A 12,375-nucleotide genomic window follows, 5' to 3' on the forward strand; every position below is an offset into this window, starting at 1 on the left:
CGTATTTTTGTACCAAAAACTTGTTTATATAGTTTTGTTTCGAAGTTTTAATTTCGGTTCCCTAACCGTTATGTTTGTGTTTCGTCCTTATTTGTTTCTTATATGGAAAATCTATATCAATTTTATGATTTTTTTTTTCACAAGCTAATTGATTTTGTATTACTATTTTTTCCATTAACTTGATTTTATTACTGATTTTTTGTTACTTTTTCTGGCATACATGTTGATTTTTTCTATGACTTGATTGAAATCTGTTTAATGCATTAGATTATAAGAGGAGCTTGTTTTTTTTAATGAAATGTTAAACCTGTATGTTAAACAATTGGTCTTTTTGATCTAAAAACTCAAATTGTGCGTGTGCGTGTGTGTTTGTTAACAGAGAAAAAACATGACAATCAAGGATAATATATTAGATGCGGAGAATCTTGGCATTGTAGATTTGAAACCTGCCTTCGAAAAAAGATATTTGAAAGACGATGATCAAATACGTCTCATCTTGGAATCCCGAGCCAAAAATACTACTAGGTCAAAGCGTTCGCTCTCGGATCTTGGTTATAATTACAAGTTCCGTCAAGCTACTGCGTTAAAGCCTGAAGAGGTCATAAGAGCCATAAAAGCACTCAAGTATGAGGGAAAGATCAAAGGGAGCAACTATTACTTTAGCATACCCTCTCGCGAGTCAGTTATCTATGTTAAGGAGTACGATCAGATCCTTCTTAAGGAGAAACTCTTTCGGTGTTCCTTTCGTAACCTAAAAATGTCTCATAGGGCTACAATCACATCTTGCATACTGTCAATCATCTCGTAAACGCTTTAGCACATAATGTTTTAATGACCAAAAGAAATGTTTTCTACATGAATGTCGAGTTGTTTAAAAACCAAGCAATTTCCGATGCAATCATTGAAGATATTGCTTGTATGCTCAATTGCACGAGAGGTTCCTTGAATATATTTCCTGCTAGTAAAGGAGTTGTAGTTGGAAATCTTATTTTTAAGGAAGATGGTCATATTTTTTATTGTACAAAACAAGGTCAGGAGGGAAAAGCAATCCCTCGAGACATGGAAAATGATGAAATTAAGCATTCTAATGCATCTTTCATACTTTTGGTTGAAAAGGATGCAATCTTTTCTCTTTTGGCCACATAAAAATTCTATCATCGTTTTCCATGCATAATTTTAACGGGTAAAGGGCAACCGGATGTTGCCACTCGACTTTTTCTACGAAAGTTGAAAATAGAACTAGAATTACCTGTTTTGTCTTTGATGGACTGTGATTTATATGGAATCCAGATAATGTCGGTATATGCTTCAGGGTCAAAGAATTTATCTTATGAAAATGGTCACCTAACCACACCGAATGTCAAGTGGTTAGGTATTAGACCTTCTGATATAACAAAGTTTGATATCCCCAAAGATGTTCGAATCCAAATGACACCGAATGATATTAAGATGACTGAAAATCTGTTAAAAGATGAATGTGTGAATAGTAAGCCTGAGTGGGCTAACGAGTTGAGGACAATGTTGGAGATGAAAGAGAATGTAGAAATTCAGGCTTTGACTTGTTTTGGAATGAATTATCTAACTGAAGTCTACCTACCAAAAAAGCTACAAGATTTTGATTTTGTCTAAAGTTGGGTAAATTTCATTTTGTTTCTAATTAAATTATTATTATTGTGTTGATTTTGTTAATTAAAAAAAGTTTACATTTTTTTTTTCTTCAGGGGAGATGTAGGGGCATGGTGGTGTTTGGAGAAATGAAATGTTTAGGAAAAAAATATAAGATTTCTGGTAAAAACTTTTTGTGAGGAAGAGTCTATTGTTAATTTTTAAGTGTTTTGTTTGTTTTTGGTTTTTGTGTACTTGAATGGATGAAGAAAACTTGGTTTACTGATTGTATTCATGGCTGAAGTGGAAAATTGATCTTGAATTTAGCTATCATGAACAATAAAGAAAAAGTATTCCTATCATGAAGAGTCCATATGTACTCATCTTTGGAAGTTAGTTTTACTAACTTCTACAATTATCATTACCCAAGAGGAGCTCCTTTGGATTGTTTAGTAATTATTATTCTGTCTCATTTATCTATAATAATATTCAACTATGAGTCGATGAATGCTTAGACGTCATCCTAACTTATAACACACATAAATAGTGTCATTCCATGATTCTTTTTGTGTGAATAATATACTCTACCTACTTTAGTTTGCCCATTATCATTTTCAAAATAATTGTCAATGTTTGACTTTAACAACTGAAACATTCGTTGCAATATTATTGTTTAACAATAGTTATAGTAGCATTTACTTCAACATTCAAGTGTGTTCAACACAAACATTTACTTATTTTACACACATTCAATTGTTCTTGGGCCATTCTATAAGATAATCAACAAATGGAGCTCAAAACATGTTATCATAGCAATATTCAGTATTTGAGGAATAAAGTCAACATAGTGTGGAAAGTTAGGTAGCTTATCTTTCCATAGTCCATCCTTAATTTAATCATGCACGTAAATTATTAACAAGTGGAGTCCATATATCATATGTGAACCTTAGTTAGCACCAGTTTCACAATATAAAGATGGGTTATTTGTAGTTACATTAAATTCCAAGCTTTAATGTTATAATCTCTATGAACACACTTGAAATCACCAAAGTGAAGCATGAACACATACAAATCGTTAAGGTCTCACACACACTATTCTGAAAAGTTTTGGAGAGAAATGAAACTTAAAGTAGCTTAAAACACAAAGTCAATGGCCAGTCAACTGATTGAAACACAACCCATTGCACAACAAATAAGTAGGAATACTATACCAGATATTGATATTCGAAGTTCTTCACCAAGTTGATCATCTGGAACCTTCCAAAGTGACTGTACCCTGTAAATTTCTTCAAAACACGCATTAAAGTTGTTGAATTTTTCTTTTAAAATCAGCTTCGATGTGTTACTTGACCCACCACCACCAATTAACAACGCCTTCCCCCATGCTGCCCTGAGATAGCTTGTGTGCCATTGACGAATTTGCCCTAGGTGTTTGCGGATCCATCTGTTCCCCAAAAGCTCAGAGTTTTTAACTTTTCGAACGATGTAGGGAATGTTGTTCATCAAAAATATGTTGTCATCGTAAAGTTTTGATTTTTCATCCAGGTTTGATTCTAAACAAGTGATTAGAGAAAGCAAACGGCAAGAAATAGGGGAGAGAGTATCACCGCTGTCGATATCATCAGCTTCTTTAAAGCTCGGATCATGTTCTTGAATGTTTGGTAAAAGGGTGTTTAACGAATCGCTATAATCCACCAGATACCAGTAACTTGATGTAATTCATGACATACGGTGTAACAGGATGAATCTCACCGCTGACGGCATTCTCGAACTCCATGAATGTTCCGATGGCAGCTTCACCTAATCCAGTTAAAACCACTTTCACCTCGTTGCCAAGACTCTGTCTTGCCCTTCTATTGTCGTCATCACCGGTAGTGGGTTTATTGATAACGAAATTATTAGGTTGTGCGTGTATTGGTTGATAAATTAGGTTGGTAAATTAGGGTTCTAACGGAGAAGAAGGTGGAAGGACTGTGTGTAGATCGACGGTAGAATCATGAAGCCCCACCGGCAGCGTGGATATTTTTCTGAACAAAATGGTAGTTGGCCGGTCGGAATAGGCAGTATCGAATACATATCAGGTAAGGGTTTTATTTATATGATCTGGGGTGAAATGGAATCATGTGGGGTTGTCACTTGTCAGTCAATCATCTTTTTCCTTTTCCTCTGTTTGAGTGAGAGAAGGATATGAAAACTAATCAAACCAAAGTTTTATTTATCTGTTACATCGTTTATATCGGTGATTAATCCAAGGATATTTTGAAAAAGGTTTTACTTGATTATTGATTTGATGGTTACTTAATTTCCTTTATATTTTAGAAAGTGTTGAAATATTTTAGTGAGGGTTAGAAGTATGTAAGTGTTCAAACCAACATTTTAGCGTATTAGGTTTAATTTGTTAACATTTTATTGTTTGAGGGTTGTTTATGTCAAATGTTTGTAGGAAGGTTGTTTCTGTCATTTTCAGGAACTCAGATGTTTACACGCCGGTTAAAGATGGAGTAGGTTTATCTTTCTCGTCAACTCTTATTTCGAGTACATATCCCAAGTGTTAAAGGTTGAGTCTTCATTCTCAAATTAGGGTTTCATGTGTTTACTCTCTTTGTTCCTGTAATTGTTGAGTGTTACATAGAGAGCTTGGTTAGGAAGTTGTAGTAAGGATTTGAGTTGTAAAGAGTCTATTGAAAACCAGTCGGTGCTTAATTAAAATTTTGCTCATGTTGGTATATCATTGTTGATCGATTCATATTTTTTATGTGGTATCAGAGTCCATGGTTGTCGTTTGATCTATGGATCGTTCCTGTTCTTCCCCATGTTAGGGTTTCGGTCTTGTTTTTTGGTGGTTCTTCAACAAGTGGTGGCTTTGGCTTGAGTCAGGGTTTCATCCTAGGCGAAGATGTTGGTCCGACTTACGAAGCTAGTAGTTGTCACTATTCAATCCAGAGGTTCAAGGTCTTAGGTCGTTGTTCCTTCGATATGAGGTTCGTAGAGTCATCGTTTCGCCTCTAGGGTTCGTCGATCCTCAAGTTCATTGGAGATCAATCATTCTGAGGTAAGAGTATCAGATCGGTTCGAGTTTTATTTTGTTTATTTGATTCCGAGTACCTTGTAGATCTTATGCATTAGTCAACGATCCAGGGTTTCGTTTTTTTAAGGACCATTCACTAAGAGGAATTATTGTTGGAATAGTGTCTAAGGCTACAACTATATTTGGCAAGTATTTGACCCGGTTGTACATGGTCCTTTTGGGTTGCCTTCACCATAGCAACTTGACAAGATGATTTATAATGAGAGAAGGAATATTATTAATATATTATAAGTATAATATAAGGAATAATAATATTATTGTTTGATTGATATAAGTCATAAATTAATTAGGAATTAATTTGGTGGCTTAAAGAGATTAATTAAACAAGAGGGTATAAACTGTCAATTGTTTGATAGTTGCACTTTGGGCTCCATATCCTTTTAAGTTAAGGGGTGGATGAATTCTAGGGCTTAGGATAGCCATAAATTCGTCCAAGGGTTATCTTGGAAAGGATTTGGATTGCTTTGAGTAATAGTTATCCAGCTAGGGTGAAACTCTAGGAGTCTTACAAGTATGAATAGACCCTTTGGGCAAGGGAAATCGGCACCTCTGAAAAGGCAAAGAAACCCTGGCCGATTTCATCCCCTCTCATTTCTCGCATATCATCCTCTTGCTAGTTGGTGTTTGTAAGCCATTAGAGGAGTGACATTTGTGACTCTAAAGCTCCAAGAACAAGAAGATCAAACAAGTGTCTTGAGGTAAGCTTCTAACTCTGGTTTTGTATTGTTCTTATACTCAATTAGTCATTAGAAGTCTTGGATTCAATGTGTGTTCAATTAGAGAAACCTAGATCCAAGCATTAGGGTTTGCATGTGCACATAGGAATGTTCATATGGCCAGAACCCATCAATGGTATCAGAGCCTAGACTGGTTTCTATTGAATTGATACTTTGATTGCTTGTTTGTTACTGAAAAATTCGTTTTTCTATTCTCTGCCTGCTCTACTCGGCGAGTCCCATGGTGGTACTCGGCGAGTTCGAGCGTCAGAATGTGATAACTTCGGGATTTCTTGTTATTTACCTTATGGAAACTTTCCTTTATCATATTAGATCAACCCTAATCCGATTTTTTGATATATATGACTATAATCTTGATCTAATTAAAGATATTTATCAATTAATAAAATATTTAATTTCCTTATATGATAATTGATTAATTATTTTATTTTAGTTGGTAAATTGTTTTGCAAGAAATCATAAATAAATCAAATATGGATAATTATGTGATTTTAGATTATTTGTTATTTGATCCTCTATGTTTTAAAAGTTTAAAACTTACCCTCAAGTTTTGAAATTTATATTTTGTGATTAAAAGTTTAATTTTAGGAAAATTTAAATTTCAAACCCTAGAATTTTACAAGTTTAAAATTCAACCCTATACTAATATAATATTACAAGACTAATATATATATATATATATATATATATATATATATATATATATATATATATATATGTATGTATGTATGTATAATTAAAATGTTAGTCTTACCGTTAGTAGGGCTCATTCACGAAGCCGGTCTATAAGGTGGGTATAAGGTTACTGCCTATAAAATGGTGATTAATGGGTGAACACTCTCACCCACCGTTTGCTTGATCGGTGGAGGGTCGTTAGCCAAACGGGTAGGATAGGACAACTCTCTCTCCTCATTAATAAATATAATGAATCTATAAAGTAACTACATGTTTTCAAAATTTCCCAATCTTAGTTACTTTAAGAAAAGTGAATTGATGCAATCCCATGAAATTACACTTTGCACCCATGCTAAGAAGTTAGTGGAGTGTGTGTGGTTTACCGGCACACTAATTGGTTCTAAGCAAAGGTTGCAAAGAGTGATTCATTGTTTATCATAGTTCGATGGAGCGTATGTGGTTTACCGGCACGTCGAATAGGTGATTGTTACAATGAAGGCACCATGCAAATTTGCATGGTAATTCACACCCACTTTGTGATCCTCAGTATCCCAGTCACAAACGAGAGGGGCATATCGAGATTTAAACATGCCATTGAAAAGTTTCAATGAATCTCATCTAAACCTAGGAATTCTCAATACATTTAGACTTAAAGTTATGTTTTATGGTGGAGAATTAGTGACTCTTCATTCACTTACCTTCAAAATGTTTGCATGTTAGATTACGGTATCCCTTTTCTAATGTGTAAATATTGTTGTTGGATCCTAGCCCTAATTTTCTTATTGGGTTATTATTAGGGATTCAAATTCTAATCTATCTTTGTCCTTTCTATTTTAAGATGTCGAACGCAAACAACGCTGCTACTAGTTCATTCACATTGATGAGCCTTTGTCAAAAGGTCACTTTCGATGGGACGAACTTTAGCGAATGGATAAGATACATTTGCACGATTACTCGCTATGAGGACAAGGAGTATATCCTCTATGAGAAGCTCGAGAAGATCAACCCAGAAATCGCTACTACGGATGAAATCACCGCCTTTGAAACTCATGAGCGTGATGCAACGAAGGTACATTGCATCATGATAGCCACCATGAACTTCGAATTCCAAAAGTCCTATGAGGACATGTACCCGTACGAGATGCACCAAGACTTGTTGAAGCGATACCACCAAAACGCGAGACAAGAGCATTATGAGATTTTCACTAACATGATTTCCGCTAAGATGGTTCATGGAGAGTCTCTTACCGTGCACCTACAAAAGATGCAAAGGTATGTCGACCGTCTTTGCAAGTTGAATGTTGACTTTGGGGAAGACTTGGCGATCGACATGGTGCTTCACTCTTTGCCTCCAAGTTACAATCAATTTAGGATGACCTACCACATAAACAAAGAAGAGGTCACCCTAAGCAAGCTCCAAGGTCTCTTGAGGGTCGCTGAAAGCAACTTCAAGGACAAGTCTGTTGCACCAACTCCCAATCCACCGCATGCTCCTGTTTTGGCCATTAGGCAAGGAAGGGGAAAGAAGAGGAAGGCTTCGTCTAAGAACCATCGTAAGGTTAAGCCCCGAGATGGTGCCTCTTCTAGTGGGACCAAAGTTGATCCTGCCAAACCCTGTCCTAACCCTAAGGAGGTAGAGTGCCATCATTGCCATAAAATAGGGCATTAGAAGAGAAGCTGCCCAGAGTACCTGCAAGCCATCAAGGAAGGAAAGATCAAGCCATCTTTCGCAAGTATATACACGATCAAATCTAACGATTCATCGCATGATATTTCTTGGGTTCTTGATACCGGTTGTGGTTACCACATTTGTTCTAATGTGCATGGACTAAGAAGAAATAGAGACGTGGAGCATGGAAGAATAAATCTAATCATGGGGAACAGAAGATCGTCGCCAGTGACCAAGATTGGAGTGTATTCTTTAGTGCTTCGGAATGGTTTATCTTTAGATTTGAACAATTGTTGCTATTCGCCAGAAATGGCTAGAAACATCATTTCATTTCATGGTTTGTTTAGACAAGGTTTTAGATTTTCTTTTAATAATGAGAATGGTTCTGTTTTGGCTTATCTAAATGGTGTCTTTTATTTTGAAGCTATACCATGTAATGGAATTTATGAAACCGTTATGATTGTAGATAACTTAGGAAATGATGTTTTATGCATGGATTCTTCCAATAGTATGGATAGAGCATCCTTGTGGCATTGTCGTCTTGGACATGTAAACAAGAAGCGCATAGCCCAACTCCAAAAGGATGGAGTGTTGGAGTCATTCAACCTTAGGGAAGATGACACATGCGAGTCTTGTTTGCTTGGAAAGATGACTAAGTCACCTTTCACAAGTACGTGTGAAAGGGGTGAGGGTCTATTGGACCTAATACATACCGATGTATGTGGACCATTTAGATCAACCATGAAGGATGGGAACCGCTTCTATGTGACTTTTACCGATGACTATAGTAGATATGGGTATATCTACTTAATCAAGCAAAAGTCAGAAACTTTTGAAAAGTTCAAAGAGTTCAAGAATGAAGTGGAGAATCAATTGGGCAGGAAAATCAAGATGCTTCGATCCGATCGAGGAGGAGAGTACCTAAGTCTTGAATTCCACGATTATCTCAAGGAGTGTGGAATAGTTTCACAATTGACGCCACCTAGGACACCACAATTGAATGGTGTGGCAGAGAGGCGTAATCGAACCATGTTGGACATGGTTCGCTCTATGATGAGTCGTGCTTCACTATCTATCTCCTTTTGGGGGTATGCCTTAGAGACTGCCGCCCATATCCTTAACCGAGTCCATACTAAGAAGGTTGCCAAAACACCTCACGAGATGTGGACAGGGAAAGCTCCCTCGTTGGCACATATCAAGGTTTGGGTTGTGAGGCTTTCGTAAGACGAGATACTCACGACAAGCTCGAACCTCGTAGTGAACGATGTATTTTCATCGGCTACCCGCAGAAATCCTTTGGACAATGTAGTCTTCGTTGCGAGGAGAGGAGTTTTCCGAGAGCAAGAACTCATAAGCCAAGGAGACAGTGGGAGGCAAATCGAGCTTGAAGAGATTCAAGAGTCGATAGATGAAGGAACCTCCACCGCTGGCACTCAACCCGAGGAGGAAACTCCGGTTGAGCCTATTGACCAGTCCTTACCTCTTAGACATTCCGAAAGAGTTAGAGTTCAACCCCAGTTTTATGGATTTCATATTACTACCGAAGGGGACACATATATTAGTGATGGTACACTAATAAATCTAGATGAACCTAATAGATTTAAGGAAGCCATGGTGGGCTCGGAGTCTACAAAATGGAAAGAGGCAATGGACAGCGAGATCCAGTCCATGTATGACAACCAAGTTTGGAATTTGGTTGATAATGTGCCCGGACGTAAGACCGTTGGGTGCAAATGGATCTTCAAGAAAAAAGACCAACGTGGATGGAAACATACACACATATAAGGCGCGATTGGTTGCGAAGGGGCTTTACTCAAACTCCCGAAGTTGACTATGATGAGACCTTCTCACCAGTTGCGAATATAAAATCTATTAGAGTGATGCTAGTAGCTATTGCCGCATTTCATAATTATGAGATTTGGCAAATGGATGTCAAAACCACTTTCCTTAACGGGAAGTTGGCTAAGGATGTTTACATGGCTCAGCCAGAGGGTTTTGTTGATCCAAAGCATCCGAATAGAGTGTGTAAGCTTGAGAAGTCCATTTATGGACTTAAGCAAGCATCTCGCAGATGGAATCTTTGCTTCGATGAGAAAGTCAAAGAGTTTGGATTTGTACGAAGCGAAGATGAATCGTGTGTATATGTCAAATCCAGTGGGAGCATAGTTAGCTTTCTCGTTTTGTATGGCGATGACATACTACTCATAGGAAACGATGTCCCAACTCTGCAGGAGGTTAAGTCCTGGCTCGGGAAGTGCTTCGCTATGAAGGACCTCGGAGAAGCTTCCTATATTTTGGGAATAAGGATAGTAAGAGAGAGAAGTAAGAGACTAATAGGACTTAGTCAGAACACTTACTTAGATAAGGTACTAAAACGTTTTAGTATGGAAAACTCGAAGAAGGGAGAATTACCGATACAAAGTAACGCCAAGTTGAGTAAGACTCAAAGTCCGAGTACCGAAGCTGAGATAGCAGAAATGAGCCGAGTACCATACGCTTCCGCAGTTGGCTCAATTATGTATGCTATGATTTGTACTTGCCCTGAATTAGCCTTTTCTTTGAGCATGGTTAGCAGATATCAAGGGAATCCTGGCAGAGCTCATTGGGTTGCAGTAAACAATATCCTTAAGTACCTTCGGAGAACGAAGGAATGGTTCTTCGTTCTCGGAGGGAGTGATGACTTTAAGGTGCGAGGGTATAGTGACGCCAGCTTCTAAACCGACCAAGACAACTACCGTTCGCAGTCGGGCTGGGTCTTTACCCTTAATGGAGGAGCAGTAACTTGGAAGAGTTCCAAGCAGGAAACCGTAGCTGATTCAACGTGCAAATCAGAGTACATTGCAGCGAGCGAAGCGTCGAAGGAGGCAATATCGTTGAAGAACTTCATCAGTGATCTTGGAGTTGTGCCTACCATAAAGGAGCCCATGGAGATTTTCTGTGATAATGAAGGAGCGGTTGCCTTAACCAAGGAACCGAGAGATCATGGTAGATCGCGACATATCGACAGAAAATATCACTTTATTAGACATCGTGTAGAAGAAGGACAACTCGTAGTGAAGAGGATATCATCGGAAGATAACCCAGCAGATCCGCTTATGAAGGGACTGAGTAGGGTTAGGCACTTGCAACATGCTAGGAGTATTGGGCTGAAGGATGATATTAGTATAGATTAGATAGTAGTAGAAACGTGTAATAGATAAATGTAATTAACATTTGATGATTAAATAAAAGGTATTATTTATGAGTAATGTTACTGTCTTATGTTAATCGTTTAACTATTGTTTCATTTTGCATGTTTTGACTTCCAGAATAATTGAATTTATTAAGAATAATAGAATTACTCAAATTATCCACAATCGTTCATATGTTGGAAGTAGATATGAATGAAGATTGTCATGAATTGGTGTGTAGATTGTCTAAATGGTATTAGACATAGCAAAAGGTTGCTGCAACATTCATGAGTGCTTATGAACTAGTTTTAAGCGTTGGAACAAACTCGTGCTTGCTGGAATCACCTTATGGAATATGATATAAAAGGGTGATCGCAAGACGATAATATCATATAGTCTTAAAACCTTGATATATGGTTTGTTATTTGTTGATTGGTTGTACATTGATAATGTGAAAACGCATCAGTAACTCGGTGTTATAAAACGCATTGTTGTGCATAGTTGGTTAATGAATAAGTAAATGCATATAAGTCAAAGTTTATCTGTTACTTTTATCCTAAGAGTTTAAAAGCGATATCTCGACCGCTCGATGATTTGATTTGACTTATGTGCCGGGCCCGGTCAGAACTGAATTAATGTGTTCGATTAAGTTCTATGTCAAATAAATCGGAAATCGAGAAACCAAATGCTAGACAAAATTGATTCGATAAAATTGTCAGCATGATATCTAAACAGAGGACTGTACGATCCCTTATCTAAAGGACAAGATTGATTAGATCAGAGTTTGACGACGTCTTTGAGAGCTACGATTGCAAATCGAATTGTACTTGTGCATATAGTTACTAGACTTATCTGTTGGAATAGTGTCTAAGGCTACAACTATATTTGGCAAGTATTTGACCCGGTTGTGCATGGTCCTTTTGGGTTGCCTTCACCATAGCAACTTGACAGGATGATTTATAATGAGAGAAGGAATATTATTAATATATTATAAGTATAATATAAGGAATAATAATATTATTGTTTGATTGATATAAGTCATAAATTAATTGGGAGTTAATTTGGTGGCTTAAAGAGATTAATTAAACAAGGGGGTATAAAGTGTCAATTGTTTGATAGTTGCACTTTGGGCTACATATCCTTTTAAGTTAAGGGTTGGACGAATTCTAGGGCTTAGGATAGCCATAAATTCGTCCAAGGGCTTATCTTGGAAAGGATTTGGAATGCTTTGAGTAATAGTTATCCAGCTAGGGTGAAACTCTAGGAGTCTTACAAGTATAAATAGACCCTTTGGGCAAGGGAAATCGGCACCTCTGAAAAGGCAAAGAAACCCTGGCCAATTTCATCCCCTCTCCTCTCTCACATATCATCCTCTTGCTAGTTGGTGTTTGTAAGCCATTAGAGGAGTGACATTTGTGACTCTAAAGCTCC

At 37.3% G+C, this 12,375-nt stretch overlaps 1 long non-coding RNA gene across 1 annotated transcript; it reads right to left on the minus strand.

Moving 5' to 3' along the window:
- Positions 1-2,534: 2,534 nt before the first annotated feature.
- Positions 2,535-3,853, minus strand: LOC145046301 (uncharacterized). The gene is made up of 2 exons (XR_013681992.1): positions 3,213-3,853; positions 2,535-3,049 (listed from the first exon to the last, which is right to left on the minus strand). It is a non-coding gene; the product is annotated as an uncharacterized LOC145046301 (long non-coding RNA).
- Between the last annotated feature and the right edge of the window lie 8,522 nt (positions 3,854-12,375).

Source organism: Lactuca saligna, chromosome 1 (assembly GCF_052625555.1).
Source record: "Lactuca saligna cultivar CGN05327 chromosome 1, ASM5262555v1, whole genome shotgun sequence".
NCBI classification, from domain to species: Eukaryota; Viridiplantae; Streptophyta; class Magnoliopsida; order Asterales; family Asteraceae; genus Lactuca; species Lactuca saligna.